Source organism: Pogona vitticeps, chromosome 2, assembly GCF_051106095.1.
Source record: "Pogona vitticeps strain Pit_001003342236 chromosome 2, PviZW2.1, whole genome shotgun sequence".
In the NCBI taxonomy this organism is placed as follows: domain Eukaryota; kingdom Metazoa; phylum Chordata; class Lepidosauria; order Squamata; family Agamidae; genus Pogona; species Pogona vitticeps.
The window spans coordinates 8,883,791-8,901,414 of NC_135784.1; the positions used below are offsets into that span (position 1 = coordinate 8,883,791).

General features: G+C 44.8%; 1 long non-coding RNA gene across 2 annotated transcripts; it reads left to right on the forward strand.

Moving 5' to 3' along the window:
- Window positions 1-2,578: 2,578 nt before the first annotated feature.
- On the forward strand, window positions 2,579-16,223 carry LOC140703878 (uncharacterized). 2 transcript variants are annotated; one of them, XR_012083054.2, is made up of 4 exons: window positions 2,579-3,333; window positions 3,431-3,554; window positions 12,450-12,711; window positions 14,979-16,223. It is a non-coding gene; the product is annotated as an uncharacterized LOC140703878 (long non-coding RNA). The 2 variants fall into 2 exon arrangements; XR_012083053.2 differs by having other exon boundaries at window positions 15,763-16,223.
- The last annotated feature ends 1,401 nt before the right edge of the window (window positions 16,224-17,624 follow it).

Sequence of the window (17,624 nt, forward strand, 5' to 3'; positions counted from 1 at the left end):
ACTCTCCAAAAGTGTTTTGAACAGGTGACAGACGCCCAGCTAACACCTGAAACCCCAGTGAGATTTCGAGAGAAAAAGGGAATTTTATATAGAGAGACCCTGAGGAATATCTCAAAAGGGGGAGATGGGATCAGAATTCAGCTAGTGGTACCTGAAAAGTATCGCCCCATGATCTTACAAAGGGGACACTCTGACATGTTTGCTGCGCACTTAGGGGTGAACAAAACACAGCAAAGAATCACACAGAATTTTTACTGGCCTGAAATAGGGAAGCAGATCAAGGAGTTCTGTAAACAATGTGATGTGTGTCAGAGGCAGGGGAATAACCGTGACAGGACCAAAGCAAAGTTGTGCCCTTTGCCTGTGATTGACACTCCGTTCAAATGCATAGGGGTGGATATTGTGGGACCTTTGCCCAAAGCCACAAAGAGGGGGAACAGGTTCATTCTCACCATTGTGGACCATGCCACGAGGTACCCTGAAGCCATACCCTTGACTAACATTGAAACTAACACAGTGGCAGATGCCTTGGTGGGGTATATGTCCAGGATGGGATTCGCCTCAGAAATAATCACAGATTTGGGCGCATCGTTTACATCGAAGCTCATGAAACGGTTATGGCAAATCTGTGGACTTAAACACAAGGAAACCACTGCCTATCACCCTGAAAGTAATGGGTTAACGGAGAAGTTCAATGGGACTTTGATGCGCATGATTAGGGCTTACTTGGCAGAGAATCCAAAGAATTGGGACCAGAAGCTGCAATCCCTTTTGTTTGCTTATCGATCAGTGCCACAAGCCAGTACCGGGTTCAGTCCGTTTGAACTTTTGTTTGGGAGGAGGGTGAAAGGGCCCCTTGATTTAATCAAGCAAGATTGGGAGCAGATCACCCAGGATGACCCACAAGACGTTGTGACATATATAGACTCTTTAAGGAATGACCTAAAGAGAAACCTAGAGCTAGCAGCAGAGACCCTGCAAGCTCAAAAGGTCAGAAAGAAAGCTTGGGATGACCAGGAAGGCAGGGAGAGGCACTTTAACCCAGGGGAGGAAGTGCTTTGGCCTAGGCCTTGCAAAGAGAATAAACTGCAGATGGGTAGCCCAAAAATAAAATACTTGGGTCACATGGTAGGGGGAGGAGTGATCAAACCCCTAGAGGCCAAGATAGAAGCAGTTCGTGATTGGCCTAGACCCAACACCAAGAAAAAAGTCAAATCATTTCTTGGGTTGGTGGGCTACTACAGAAAGTTCATCCCGAGGTTTAGCGAGATTGCGGCTCCGCTGACCGATCTGACGCGGAAGAAGACTGATGACCGCATCCCGTGGACCAGCGACTGTGAGGAGGCGTTCCAGAGGTTGAAGGAGGCCCTCATCAACTATCCAGTGCTGCGTGCTCCAGACTTCGACCGGGAGTTCATCATCTACACCGATGCGTCTAACAGCGGGGTAGGAGCAGTTCTTTGCCAGGAGGATGAAAATGGTGACCAGCATCCAGTGTCCTACCTGAGTAGGAAACTCCAGAAAGGTGAGAGACATTTGGCAACCGTGGAAAAGGAGTGCCTGGCCATAGTCTACGCGATCCAGAAGGCCAAGCCTTACATCTGGGGAAGACATTTTATTCTGTGCACTGACCATTCACCACTGCAATGGTTAAAGACAATGAAAACCCACAATAGTAAACTTATGAGGTGGGCTTTAAACCTGCAAGACTATGACTTTGAAGTGAAGGTGGTCAGAGGGTCAGTGAACTGTGTTGCTGACGCCTTGTCAAGAAGACCCGAAGAATGAAGACGGCGAAGGAACATGGACTATGTATATATTTTGGTGACCAAAAGGTTAAATGTATCTGTTTATTAAACATGCCTGGTTTGTATGAATAAAGGTAACTTGATGTATTGTAAATGGTAAATGTTTAAATGCCTAATTGATATGGTTATCCTAGAGTAAGTATGGGATTGTATGTTATTGTATAACTGTTTTTGTATGTTTTGGATCCAGGTTGTTTTTTGGAGAAAAGCACTTTAGCTTTCCCCCTACAAAACAACTTATAAAGAGGGGAGGTGTTACATACAGCACTGATGTTACCTGTCTGTCATGGGTTTGGAGGGAAAGTTCCATCCTATGGGGAGTGGAAGGCGGGACATCAGGAGGAGGGGCTGTACTGTATATATATGTGGAGCGTGTGAGGAGAAGCTGTGAGGAGAGAAGCAGCTGGGAAGAAGAAGCTGGTGTGGGAGTCTGTGTGTCAGACAGGGTACTACTGTGTGTCAGTCAGTACCAACCTGATAGGTTCAGGTGTCTGTATGGGTAGCCAGAACTGATAGGTTCAGGGTCTGTGCTTTATTTAAAGGTGTTCTGTGTGAACCAAACTGGTGTATGTATGATTGAGACTAAGCCACGTTACTGTATCTTATTCACTTGATCATTTTATTTTCCCTATGTGTTATTTAAATAAACCTTATTCCTTTATTTGTTAAAAATCCATTCCTGGTCTGTGTGACTCCTTACAGGGAATGGTTGGTGGCAGCTTAGTGAAACTGTGGCATATCCCAGTAGGTCTGGGGTTGTCACAGCTCCCCTTGGGGGGAAGGAAGGAAAGAGGACCCTGGTTTCAACCCCCCCTTTTTTTATTCCTCCTCTTGTCGGGGGACGTTTTTCTTCAGGGGGGAAAGAGAGAAAGGAGGGTCCCGATCCCACCGGGGGGGCGGACGGGACACAAGGAAGCTCTCCAGGATCCTCCCCTATGCCGTGTCTATGAGTGCGTGTGCGTGCAGGGAATCATCCTCTGGGAGGGGGTTGTTGTCACCCCCCCGTGCCTAGAGACACCCCCCTTTTCCTTTTCTCCTTTTCTTCCTTCCTTGGGGGGGCGGTGACTGTGTCTCTTCCCCTCCTTTATTCTCTCCCCCTTCCGTCTTCCCCTCCCCCTCCCCCTTTCCTTCCTCCTCCCCACCGACTCTCCGGGTGACCCCCACCACACACACACATACCAAGGGATTTCCCCCCCCTTTCACGCTTGGCCATGGGGACTTTTTGATTCCTTTTGCGGGGGGAGTAGAGAGGGATTTTTAAATGTCCAGTGCCCTCTATGCCCTCTTTGTGGCGCAAATATTGGTCTTGGGGGGGGAGGACCATTTTTTCCTCAGAAACCCCTTAGAATACTAGCCCTAAGACAGACCGTCAATGAATTTTTGAAATAAATAAATAAATTCCTTCATAAATCTCCTTCCTGCTTCCACTACTGTATTTCAAAATCCGTGAGACGTTATTGTGGCAGCCGTCCTGTTTGTCAGAGAATTGGACATGCAACTCAGATTACTGAAGCTGAACTTCAGAGTATGCCTGTTATTTCTGAACCTTTTTAAAAAAACGCATTTGGAAGTTGTGGGCCCTTTTCCACTCAGTCAGACTGTTTTCTCCTTCCCGCGTCCAGTGTCCTTTGAGGAAGTGACCCCCGTCTTGCCCCCAACTCAGAGGCTGGGATCTTCTGGATCAAGACTAGAGATCTCTGTGCGAGGACCTCCTGCTGGAGATTTCTGGGATCAAATTATCTCCAGGTAAGGATCCTGTTCCCCTTCATGGATTGCTGCCTTGTCACGGCGAAGGGGCTTGAGCAACTCAGAGAAGCTATGGGCTATGCCGTGTAGGGCCACGCAAGACGGACAGGTCATAGTGGAGAGTTCCGACTAAACGCAATCCACCTGGAGTAGGAACCGGCAATTCCACTCCAGTATCTTTGCCAAGAATGCCCCATGATCAGAAACAAAAAGCTAAAAGATATGATGCTGGAAGATGGGCCCCTCAGGTCGGAAGGCGTCCAACATACTACTGAGGAAGAGCGGAGGACAAGTACAAGTATCTCCAGAGCTAATGAAGTGGTTGGGCCAAAGCCGAAAGGACGCTCAGCTGTGGACGTGCCTGGAAGTGAAAGGAAAGTCCGATGTTGCAAAGAAAAATATTGCATAGGAACCTGGAATGTAAGATCTATGAACCTTGGGAAGCTGGAAGTAGTCAAAGAGGAGATGGCAAGAATAAACATTGACATCCTGGGAGGTTTGGCCTTGGAGTTCAGAACGAAGCAGGACAAAGGCTAATAGAGTTTTGTCAAGAGAATAAGCTGGTCATCACAAACACTCTTTTCCAAGAACACAAGAGGCGACTCTATACATGGAAATCACCAGATGGGCAATATCGAAATCAGATTGATTATATTCTCTGCAGCCAAAGATGGAGAAGCTCTATACAGTCAGCAAAAACAAGACCTGGAGCTGATTGTGGCTCTGATCATCAGCTTCTCATAGCAAAATTCAAGCTTAAACTGAAGAGAATGGAAAAACCACTGGACTCCTCAGGTATAATCTAAATCAAATCCCTCATGAATACACAGTGGAAGTGAAGAACAGATTGAAGGAACTCGATTTGGTGGACAGAGTGCCTGAAGAACTTTGGATAGAGGCTCGTAACATTATACAGGAGGCAGCAACGAAAACCATCCCAAAGAAAAGGAAATTGAAGAAAACAAAGTGGCTGTCCAAGGAAGCCTTACAAATAGCAGAGAGGAGAAGGGAAACAAAATGCAGGGGAGATAGGGAAAGTTACAGAAAATTGAATGCAGACTTCCAAAGAATAGCAAGGAGAGACAAGAGGGCCTTCTTAAATGAACAATGCAAAGAAATAGAGGAAAATAACAGAAAAGGAAAAACCAGAGATCTGTTCAGGAAAATTGGACATATCAGAGGAACCTTTGGTGCGAGGATGGACATGATAAAGGACAAAAATGGAAGGGACCTCACAGAAGCAGAAGACATCAAGAAGAGGTGGCAAGAATACACAGAGGAATTATATCAGAAAGATTTGGATATCCCGGACAACCCAGGCAATATAGTTGCTGACCTAGAGCCAGACATCCTGGAGAGTGAAGTCAAGTGGGCCTTAGAAAGCCTGGCTAACAACAAGGCCAGTGGAGGTGATTGCATTCCAGCTGAACTATTTAAAATCTTAAAAGATGATGCTGTTAAGGTGCTACATTAAATATGCCAGCAAGTTTGGAAAACTCAACAGTGGCCAGAGGACTGGAAAAGATCAGTCTACATCCCAATACCAAAGAAGGGAAGTGCCAAAGAATGCTCCAACTACCGCACAATTGCACTCATTTCACACGCTAGCAAGGTTATGCTCAAAATCCTACAAGGTAGGCTTCAGCAATATGTGGACCGAGAACTCCCAGATGTACAAGCAGGATTCCGAAGGGGCAGAGGAACTCGAGACCAAATTGCTAACATGGGCTGGATTATGGAGAAAGCCAGAGAGTTCCAGAAAAACATCTACTTCTGCTTCATTGATTATGCAAAAGCCTTTGACTGTGTGGACCACAGCAAACTATGGCAAGTCCTTAAAGAAATGGGCGTGCCTGACCACCTTATCCATCTCCTGAGAAACCTATATGTGGGACAGGAAGCAACAGTTAGAACTGGATATGGAACCACTGATTGTTTAAAAATTGGGAAAGGAGTACGACAAGGCTGTATATTGTCTCCCTGCTTATTTAACTTATATGCAGAGTACATCATGCGGAAGGCTGGACTGGAGGAATCCCAAGCTGGAATTAAGATTGCCGGAAGAAATATCAACAACCTCCGATATGCAGATGATACCACTCTGATGGCAGAAAGCGAGGAGGAACTAAAGAACCTTGTAATGAGGGTGAAAGATGAGAGTGCAACAAACGGTCTTAAACTCAACATCAAAAAAACTAAGATCATGGGCACTGGTCCCATCTCATCCTGGCAAATAGAAGGGGAAGATATGGAGGCAGTGACAGATTTTACCTTCTTGGGCTCCATAATCACTGCAGACGGAGATAGCAGCCACAAAATTAAAAGATGCCTGCTTCTTGGGAGGGAAGCGATGACAAACCTTGACAGCATCTTAAAAAGCAGAGATATGATCTTGCCAACAAAAGTCCAAATAGTCAAAGCTATGGTTTTTCCTGTAGTGATGTATGGAAGTGAGAGCTGGACCATAAAGAAAGCTGACCGCTGAAGAATTGATGCCTTTGAATTGTGGTGCTGGAGGAGACTCTTGAGAGTCCCCTGGACTGCAAGGAGAACAAACCTATCAATTCTAAAGGAAATCAACCCTGAGTGCTCACTGGAAGGACAGATCCTGAAGCTGAGGCTCCAATACTTTGGCCATATCATGAGAAGAGAGGACTCCCTGGAAAAGACCTTAATATTGGGAAAGTGTGAAGGCAAGAGGAGAAGGGACGACAGAGGATGAGATGGTTGGACAGTGTCACCGAAGCAACCAACATGAATCTGACACAACTCCGGGAGGCAGTGGAAGATAGGAGGGCCTGGCGTGCTCTGGTCCATGGGGTCACGAAGAGTCGGACACTACTAAACGACTAAACGAACAAAGGATCCTGTTCCCTTTTGTGCCTAGACTGTGAAGGATGATGGTTGGCTGCCCCACCGAGGATGCCTCAGTCAACGGACGCGCCCTGAGCGTGTGTGTCGGGAGCCCAAAGCTCCTGTGCCACAGTCAGGAACATGACCGTACATTTAAGAAAGCATTTTGTTCTGCTGCTGCACCCGAATGGAGAGTTGGGATCCAGTGCATGTTTTTAATTTAAATTTATTTTTTAAAAATCAATTGTCTAGAACATATTCAATAAAATAGCCTTTCTCATTACTTGCTCCCTCCTCCCACCCCACTTTCTGTCCCATTGCAGACATGAGATATGAGACCTTCGAGACATGCCCTTAAAATGTTCACATTTCAATCTGCCTCACGACGTCCCCAAATGCAAGAGCCTCACAGGCTGAGATTAGCTTTATTACTGATAAATAGCTATGAAAAGTTCTCCCTCCTCGCTAAATACATTAACGAGGTGGGATAGATGGGGATTTTATTCCTTTGGCTGCCTGAAGCTTCTTTGATAATTTTTCCTGTACTGCCATCTGCCCTTTTTCACTGTGTCCGGTTGTCGCCGAAACCCCTTGAGGATTACTCCAAAATACTGTAGGTCAGTGGCTATTCTGGCCACCTAAGACGTGGCTTATAAAATTTTCCTGATCTCCCATTCTCTCTCTCTCTCTCTCTCTCTTGCTCTCTTGCTCTCTCGCTCTCTCATACACACACACACACACAAACACACACACAAACACACACACAAACCCTTCGTTGTAGAATGTCATTTCCAAGAAGTGAGCTATGGATCCCCAGAGGATTGGGAAAGGTGTGAAAGGGAGGCAGAGAGGTGTGGATGAGAAGAGCCGGGCGGGGAGAAGGGAGATCGGGCCCATCACCCGCCCCCCTTTTAACCCTATTCTGGCTAATTGACTGGCTGGCTGCCCCTGTCTCCGTGGGTCCATTACAAATATCTTGACACCCCTCCTAAATTCAAGTTTTGAACATTCCCGGTCTAATTGACAAAAGTACATGTCTTCCTTCTGGGGAGATTGTGGCATTTGCCCGGTGGCCCTTGCTTCTTGTTTCACCAAACACAGAGCTCACGAAGGCATCCCAACACGCCCGTTAGCACGTTGGCACCCGTTGATCTCGTTATTTCCTATAAAAGGCTGAGGCCCAGTCACTACTGAACTTTTAAAGAGAAACAGGTTTATTGACTACACGTTTTCTTATGACTAATTCTTAAGCACATTCTTAAAGTTCCACAAAGCTTCAGTATTTCACTTTAACCTCTTCTATCTTAATTAGTACAGGTCACACTGTGACTGACTAATCACTCCTTGAACACTCTCTCTGCCTCAAAACCATAAACTCTTTCGCTCTTCTCTGTCTCTCTGACTGAACTGGGCTCTGACTCGCCCCCTCCCTTCTCGCCTCTCTGGCTCCGCCTCCCAACCGCTCTCCTTGGTACGTGCCAATAATCGTCTACCTGAACCAAAGCAGGGTGATCGCTACAAGGAGGTTTTGTAAAGAGGTCCATGTGACGTTCCACCCACAGTGTTCCCTGTTTGTTTCCCCCAAACACAGGTTCACTCTCTGGATACGTTTACTCTTTCTTCCGCTACCACCAGTGGATCTCTCACCCACACTGCACCATATATGCATCAGACACGTGCTGCCAATATAACTTGTTTATTTATCTTTTGGGTTTTGAAATCACAGATGTTCTTTTATTGTAGTTTAGGATCACTCATTATTCTTCTATTTGATTACATGTTTGCTTATTCAGGTGTCGTATTTCCTTATTCACATTAACCATTTCATTAATATTCTCTGACAATCTTTTTAGCCTTTTTATTCCATTTATCTCCTCCTCATTCTCTCTAACTCTCCAACTTTCCTATTCTCTCTTCTTAAGGCTTCCATTCTCCTCTCTAACCCCCTCCCTCCAGGGGTCTCCTTGACTCCGCCCCTCCTGTCTTCTCATAGGCTCCTGGCCTTGACCTTCAGCTATGATAGACAGGGCTGACGTGGGCATTCCGCCACAGGCAGCAATATTGTCTTTACTTATTTTATTTATTTATTTATTTATTTGATTTATACCCCGCCTATCTGGACCGATGGACCACTCTAGGCGGCTTCCAATATAAAATTAAACAATAAAACACAACAAATACATGACAAATGCAAAACAACTAAAGTAAACTAAAAAATAGGAAAAAGAAGAAAAAGAAGAAAATCAAGAATTGGCTGGAGGGAAGACCTGAATGAATAACCATGTTTTTAATTGGGTTTTGAAGATGCCCAGCGTAGGGGCCGCGCGAATTCCCGGAGGGAGATTGTTCCAAACACGAGAAACCACCGCCGAGAAGGCCCGGTTTCGTGTTTTCTCCTTCCGGGCCTCTCTCGGCGTCAGGCTCCTCAGCCTCACCTCCTGACTCGCGCGGGTGATCTGGGTAGACTTTGGTGGAAGTAGGCGTTCCGCCAAGTATCGAGGTCCTAAACCGTTTAGGGCCTTATATGTAAGCATTAAAACTTTGAAGTTGACGCGGAAACAGATGGGCAGTCAATGCAATGCGGCCAGCGTAGGAGAAATATGGTGGTGTTTTCTCACTCTGGCTGCAGCATTCTGCACCACCTGAAGTTTCCGCATCAGCCTCAAAGGCAGCCCCACGTAGAGCGCATTGCAGTGGTCTAATCTTGAGATTACGAGTGGTGATACCAAGGTGGTGAGCGCCCCCGAGTCAAGGTAGGGTCGCAGCCAGGCAATCCGCCAGAGATGGAAGAAGGCAGTGTGGACTACCGACGCCACCTGGGATTCCATGGTGAGCATCGGGTCCAAGTGTATGCACAAGCTACGAACCCCACTCTTCACGGCCAAGGTGAATCCCCCAAACGTGAGTCACCCAAGCCACCCACCGCAGGGACACCCACTCTCAGAACTTCCGTCTTATCCGGGTTCAGCCTCAGCCCGTTCTCCTGCATCCACTTCAGTACGGCCTCCAGGCAGCGGTGAAGGGAAAGGACAGCATCACCTGCAGTTGGTGAAAAGGAGATGTAGAGCTGGGTGTCATCGGCATATTGATGACACAAAGCCCCACACCCCCTGATGACCCCACCCAGCGGTCTCATATACAGTAGATGTTAAACAGCATTGGGGAGATGGTCGACCCCTGTGGAACCCCACAATTGAGACTCCACGGGGCTGAGACACTCTTCCCAAGCTGTACTCTCTGGGGATGGTCCCCCAAGAAGGAACGGAGCCAGGCCAATGCCAGGCCATCGATGCCCAGCTCGAAGAGCCTCCCCAGGAGGATACCATGGTCTACGGTATCAAAGGCCGCTGAGATGTCGAGGAGGACCAGCAGAGACACTTTGCCTCTGTCGTCCTCCCTCAACAGGTCATCGTACAGGGCGACCAATGCTGTCTCTGTACCATGGTGCGGCCTGAAGCCCGACTGAAATGGATCCAGGGCATCTGTTTCGTCCAGATGTGCCTGAAGCTGGTCAGCCACCACCCTCTCTTCATGGGGGCAAAATTCAACTTTTACTTTTCCCTCTTTTGCAACCTGCCATCTGGTTTGTTCAGTTATTATTATTATTATTATTATTATTATTATTATTATTATTATTATTATTATTATTATTATTATTATTATTATTATTATTATTATTATTATTATTATTATTATTATTATTATTATTATTATTATTATTATTATTCACTTGTTTTACTGTATTAACCATAACCCTCACCTTCTGCTCCTGTTTCCCATCCTCCCTTTTCAGATATACTCTCTGTGCTTCCCTTAGTAAGTCTTCCATAGATTTGTCACTCCAATTTTTTATCTTTTCCCACTTCTTCCTAATATCTGGCCATGATTCACTCACAAAATTGATTTTTAGGAGGGCTTGTGACACTTTATCCTCTGTGTTCAGCCCAGAGTATTTTCTCATGCTCTCTTTCAGCCTCTGGAGAAACCCTGATGGGCTTTCATTTTTGCCCTGTTGTGTTTCAAAAGCCTTTGTGGTATTTTGTGACTTAGGGGTGGCCACTTTTATTCCCCTTATTATTGAATGTCTTAGATCATGCATGTTAGTTCTATGGCCAGCGTTCTGATGATCCCATTGGGGGGTATTGATTAGGATATTTCTGGTCTGCTGGTGTCTGGTTTGTCCCGAGTGGATGTTCCTCTTCCCATTCGGTTCTACGAATCATCTGCTCTCATTCCCAGTAAATGAAAAGCTCATGATTGACATCATTCTCTCCCCCCCCCCCCCAGGTATATACATTTGGCTCTAGGAACTGATCTATCTTCCCTGCTAGTTCTACTGGGTCTTCTATCAATGACTTCATCTCCTTCTCAAAACTCCTTATTTCCACACTACTTGGGGGGGGCATTCACAAATCCTACCTGATTAGGCCCCATCACTACTTCCCGAAGGGGACATGATTCAATAACTGTAATATCAGTATCCTCCTTTTTCTTGTATTTACTTTCCCGTATTTATCTTATTGTTCATTCACTAGAATCTGGTGCATTAATAAAAGCGGGTTCCTGGGGTGGGACAAGGGGTGAATTAGCTTCAAATGCCCCAAATTATGGCCAAAACACTGCAGGTAGTCTGATGCTTTCCTTAGTTTAGTTCATACAAAACAACAATTTATCATTTTCTTATCTTCCCTTCCAAGCATAGCCTAAAATCGAGATAATGTCGTTTTGATGATGATGATGATGATGATGATGATGATGATGATGATGATGATGATGATGATGATGATGATGATGATGATGATGATGATTAGGATAACTTGGGTTGGGGTAAAGGGGATGGGAAGAGGGTTTGGGTTAGGGGGAGAAACAAAAATATACTAACATCCATTCTATTCATATTGCAATATCAAGATTCAAACTCAGCTGTTCTGCTATTTTCTGCCCTCCATATTTTAGTTCGAGCACTACCTGATGACTCTAGTTGTGGAAAAAGTCCCATCTTTTTGTTGCCTTTTGTAATGGTCTGTCCTTCATCCCTTCTGATAGAATGTCCATTTCTGCCGTTTCCTTTATCATTTCCATAAGATCTTCTTGTTTTGGTACCACCCGACTTTTCCAATGTGTAGGGTCAAGGGAGGAGGTAGTGGCACGGCAGCAAAAGCGATCAAGGATCACCGGGCAAGACGGAGCGCTGGACATCTCTGCTCGATTCACTGTGGTTATACATTCTTTTAATTATTTTATCTTTTGAGCCTAGTAAAGCTTTATCAAATGTCATTTGTTCTAGATAGAAACCTATATCTGGACTCAAGCTGTGCTCTGGACCACCAGTCTATACATATATTCTGTATTTCCAACACTTCTTTATACCTTAGCTCACAGTCCTTTTTCAATAAGTCTTGATATCTTAGGAACTTGACTTTTGTCATTGGATTGGGTTGAGTAAAGGCCTCTATAGGTGATACCCATACTGGTCTTTTTTGGTAGATTTGTTGAATAGTCTTTGTCCAGGTTCCTAACAAAGCTCTTCTTATCATATGTGAATTAAAATGTGTTTGTTCTTTGTCTTTTTTATACCACAGAAAAGAATGCCATCCACTCTACAGATCATGCCCTTCTAAGCTGAGTAATCTACCATTTCCCAAAATTATTCATTCTTTTATCCAGTCTTATACGCAGGATCTATAGTACAAATCCCCAGTCTGGTACAAATCTCATAATTATCTTACTGAGTTCTTTAAAAAGAAAATTTTCATTTCCGTAGCAGTGTCTGCCTGCTTTAGAAAAGCAAAGCAATTTTGAAGGCTTTTCTACCCCTTGTATTTTATTCAGAAAAAGGGGGGGGAGCAATGTTAGGACTTTCATAACCAAAGAAATGAAGCCACAAGCAACTTGACCCTCTCCTTCTGCTGGCCTTGATGTAGCTGTGTTCCTCCTTTCTCATGACAGTCGTGGACAGAGCCAAACCCTTGTCTTGATCCCCAGTGAGATTTCCTTCTGTTCTGCATTCCTCATGGCATCTTCTCTTTTTTTCTCCATCAGGTAAGAAACAGGAGACTCAGAATTATATGGATCTACTTCTTCTGCCACTGAAAAGAGAGGAGAAACTCACCTGACTTTACATGAAAGAACTGACATGAAAAAAGCAATATAAATGCACAGAATGTGGAAAGAGCTTCAGCCTTACCAGAAGCTTCAGTAGATGACAAAGAACTCACATGGAAGGAAGATTATAAAAACATGGAGTGTAGAAAGAGCTTCCAAGTCAGCAGTCACTTGAGTTCCCATCAACGAAATAACACAGGTGAGAAACCCTATAAATGCATGGAATGTGGAAAGAGCTTCAGTCAGAGCTGTCACCTTAGTTCCCATCAGCACACACTGGGGAGAAACCATTTAAATGTATGGAATGTGGGAAGTCCTGCATTAATAACAGTACCCAGAATTCCCATCAAAGAACTCACACTGGGGAGAAACCATATAAATGTTTTGATTGTGGAATGAGCTTCAGTCAGTCACCTGAGTTGCCATCAACGATCTCACACAGGGCAGAAACTCTATAAATGTATGGAATGTGAAAAAAGCTTCAGTGTGTATGGATCATATACTAATCATTTAAGAACTCACATAGGGGAGAAACCATACGCATTGAATGTGGAGAGATTCAGCCGGAGCAGTGCCCTTAGTTCCCATCAACAAACTCACATTGGAGAGAAACCGTATGAATGTATAGATTGTGGAAGGAGCTTCAATCAAAGCAATAGCCTTGGTTTACATAAAAAAACCTCATTTGGGGGAGAAACCATATATGTGTAAGAATGAGAAAGAGCTTGAGTCAGAAGCCATTCAATCAGAAGCCCTTGATCCCCTTTTACAGACAGTAGATTGAGCTGAGATGGCTAGTGCATCATCTTGTCTGGTGAGGTTAATGTGCTTTCTTCCTGCGATGTCCAATGAGGTGGACAGAGTCGTTGTGCGCTGTCTTGCCACCACCTCCTCTTTAGACCCTTGGCAGGCTTAGCTCATCAAAGCAGCCTTCTTGAATAAAGTGATCGAGAGGCCCTCCTGGAGGGAACTGTTGTCCTTGAGCTGTTCCAGTCAGGCTTTAGGCCATGGCATGCACCAACAGCATTGGTCGCCCTGCAGAGGACCTCCTGAGGGAGGCTGACGGGCAATATTTCCTTGTTAGTCCTCCTCGATATCTCAGCGGCCTTTGATACCGTTGACCACGGTGTCCTGCTTTCCGAGTTGGGGATCAGTGGCCTCGCTTTGGTGGGACTCTGTTCCTTCATGGAGAACCGTCTCCAGAGAGTGCAGCTTGGTGAGGTGACTTCCACCCTGTGGATCCTCAATTGCGGGGTTCCTCGGGGTCGATCATCTTGCCAAAGGTATTTAAAATCTGAGGGTGCTGGGTGAGGTCAACCGGAGTTGTGGGGCCCAGTGCAAGCAGTACACTGATGACACCCAGCTTTGCCTCTCCTTTTTTCCAACTGATGTGGATACTATTCTTTTTTTAAAAAAATTATTTTATTTTTAAAGTACTAGGTATAGGGTAGGGAATACAAAGGTTAAAAGGAAGTGGAAGGGTTGGGAAAAAGATTTTAAGGATAGGAGTGTAAGCTAACCCATTCTAATAACCATAAAAACCACTAATCATTACAAGGAGAACACAGAATATACAATCATCCAATCTATTTATATTCAGTATACAAGTATCCAATCTATTCATTTTTCAAAAAAAAAATCCACTTTCTACATTGTTTTTTAACTATTTTAATACCCTCTAGCTATCAACTTACATTTATGTTTTAGTTGGAATCTAAGTTACTCCAACAGTATCAGGAGATCGAGACCATTTGTGAAACACATCCGCTCTTTCAATTTCCTTCTCTCTTGGACATACATTCAGCACACCTGAAAAAGTATCCATTTCTGTCACTTCCCATATTTTCTCAGTATGCTTCTCCTGTTTCTGTGGCTGTGTTTTCCAGTTTTTGGAAGAGAAGGATGAGTAGGAGAGCTCATCGAGTGTTGGAAAATGATCACCCCTCTTGTCTTCTTTGCTCAAGGCTACACGTGCCCAATTCTTTTCAAGCGAAGTCAATACCAAGAATTGGAAGGACAGGATATGTTTTTTTTGGGGGGGAGGAAGGAGGTAGAGAGGTCCAGATGTGGGACCTTTTGCCATTCCACCCTTCCACATCACCCCTTTGAGGTGCAGGAGACTTGTGCCCCCTTTTCCCCAGGACCACTTCAGGGTATTTGTTGACCTCAGGAACTCCCCACCACTTGACATTCCTACTGAAGACACTGGTAGCCCCTGGCCCAGACCAGCCCCCTCCTCTTGCTTCCCTTCTGCCTCTCAGCAGCAAAAACCCAGCTTGATTGGGGTGTTTTGAGATTGGCCGTCGAACAGACTTTTTTGAATAACAGGACGGCTTTTGCATTTCTGTTCTTTTAAATCTCTATTTCATATGGTTTTCACCAAACATTTTTATATAACGTTCATTTAATTCTTCTGTAATATTGGAGTAATGTTCTGTTTTTTGCTTTTAATGTTGTGTTTTTAAGGATGGAAGCTGTTAAATAAGTGAGATCTCCCCTTGTGAAGCCAGAGGTTGGGAGTTTAATTTCTCCCCTGTGCCTCTTTGAGAAAGGCTGCACTTGATGACCCAACTCCGGGAGGCTGTGGAAGGCAGGAGGGCCCAGCGTGCTCTGGTCCACCGGGTCACGAGGAGTCGGACATAACTAAATGACTAAACAAGTAAAACCCTAACCCTAACCCTGCCCCGCCCTTGTGCAGCAGCCAGAAGAAGATGACATGACTGTATTTGAATAAATGTAGATTGTTGAACTAAGCCCTAATGCATTCTTCGAGCAAAAATTAATATAAAACCCTGTCTTATTTTGGGGAAAACATGGGACCTCCTCTTTACAATCAGCTAATGGATAATAGAAGCAGCAAGTTTGTGCAAATATTCAACATGCAAGGCAGGTCCCTGACACTTTCCAGCATTGCCTTTAAATTGCAAGCCCCACAATGCGCACACACACACATATACACACACACTTTCTTTTCAGCTACGCTCTTCCTTCCCACCCACCCCACCCCACCCCGGCTCCCTTTTCTTTGCACCCTGAAAGCATCCAGGGGCTTCTCCGTTCCAGGAAGGAAAGAGCAGCAAGAGGGAAAGCTTTTGAGGTTGCACGTGAAGGGGGAAGGAAAACAAGGAAGGGAGCAAGCTAGAAGTGGGCCTTGCTAAATGGGATTTGTAGTCATGGAATGGTGTAGAAGGAATCCATCTTAGTCTGTGTCTTGTAACTAGAAGCTTCGAGAAACTGTTTTCTCTTGCAGCTCGTTAGGAATTTTATTATGTAGAGAAGACTGTCAACAACACCTGCAATCCCATGAGAAAAGGAGGTGGAGAGAGATGGGCAGTCCTTCATCCTGATTAGCTTGCGTCAATGGAGAGTGAAGAAGACGGTGGTTCCAGCATGTGAAGAAAATTACAGGATGGTTACAGAGAGAGAGAGACTCTTTTTTGTGATTTATGGATTGTACCATGGATTTTTGAATGGACTTTGGAGTTCCCATTGCTATTGCTAAGATGTAGTTCATAGCAGAAGATAGAGAAAGGGGGCTCAGCCTTACCTACCTTTCTAGCTATTAGAATTTTCTTATTTTATTTTTATAGCTGGGATTTGCTATATTTCTAACTACCTTAGATTATGGAAATGTATTCGAATGCTATGCTTTGCAACAAACTGAATATCTCTAAATCTTTCTTTTTCTAATAAAACAATAATACTTAAAAACTTATGTTTGGTCTCTTGAGCAGATAACCTGCTTAATTACCGAGGTTCTGAGGGTGGGCGCCCTTGGGGTTGGTGGCCTGGGTGGCTCTCTCATTTGGGGCTGCTAAGAATGGGGTTCGCAGCCTGGCGGTACACCTGGACCCGACACTCACCATGGAAACCCAAGTGGCGTTGGTAGTTCACACCACCTTTTTCCATCTTTGGCGGATTGCCCGGCTGCGACCCTACCTTGACATGGGGGCGCTCACTACCTTGGTACATGCGCTCATAATCTCAAGATTAGAACACTACAACGCGCTCTACGTGGGGCTGCCTTTGAGACTGATGCAGAAACTACCATTTTTCTCCTACGCTGGCCGCATTGCATTGGCTGCCAATCCGTTTCCGCATTGACTTCAAAGTTCTAATGCTTATCTATAAGGCCCTAAACGGTTTAGGGCCTCGATACTTGGCAGAGTGCCTGTCCCACCAAGATCTACTTGGATCACCCGCATGAGTCAGGAGGTGAGGCTGAGGAGCCTGACGCCAAGGGAGGCCCAGAGGGAAAAGACACGAATCTGGGCCTTCTCGGCAGTGGCTCCTCGCCATTGGAACAACCTTCCTCCGGAAATTTGCGAGGCCCCAATGCCGGGTACTTTCAAATGCCAACTGAAAACATGAATGTACATCCAGGCCTTCCCTCCTGTCAACTACTGATTTCTTTGCTATGCTATTTATTATTTATTCCTGCACTATTTGTTATTGTTGTATGCTAATTTTTAAAATTGTTTTTGATATTCTAGCCGCCTAGAGTGGTCTTAACCAACCAAATAGGCGGGATATAAATTAAATAAATAAATAAATAAATAAATAAATAAATAAATAAATAAATAAATAAACAAACAAATAAATAAATAAATAAATAAATATTCTGTAAGCCGCCCAGAGTGGTAGAATATACCAGATGGGGAAAACATGGGATATAAATCGAACAAATAAATAAATAAAATAAGAAGGACTCATTACAGCTTTGATAGGAGTATGCTGAACCCCCAGAACTTCTCTGTTCCAGCCTCAGCATTCTCCTAGGAGAGTTGAGAGCTTACACTAGGCACTGTTGCACTCTCTGCTTTTAATCCTTAAAGCTCGGTAGGGCTTACTTTCGGGAAAACACGGTAGCTGTTTCACTTGAGCAGTGGGTTTCCCCTTTATACAGTAGGAGATCTTGGATGACTAGGAAGATGACTCTTTTTATTAAAGGACCTCCTACATTCCGTGCATTTCCATGGCCTCTCCATGTCTTTTATAGCTACGAATCATGAGGACACCTGACTCCGCAGGAATCCTACAGAAATTTACAGACCTCCCAGGCACGGGGGAGATTCTAGGATTCATCAGTGCTAATACGATTGCAGAAAAGGG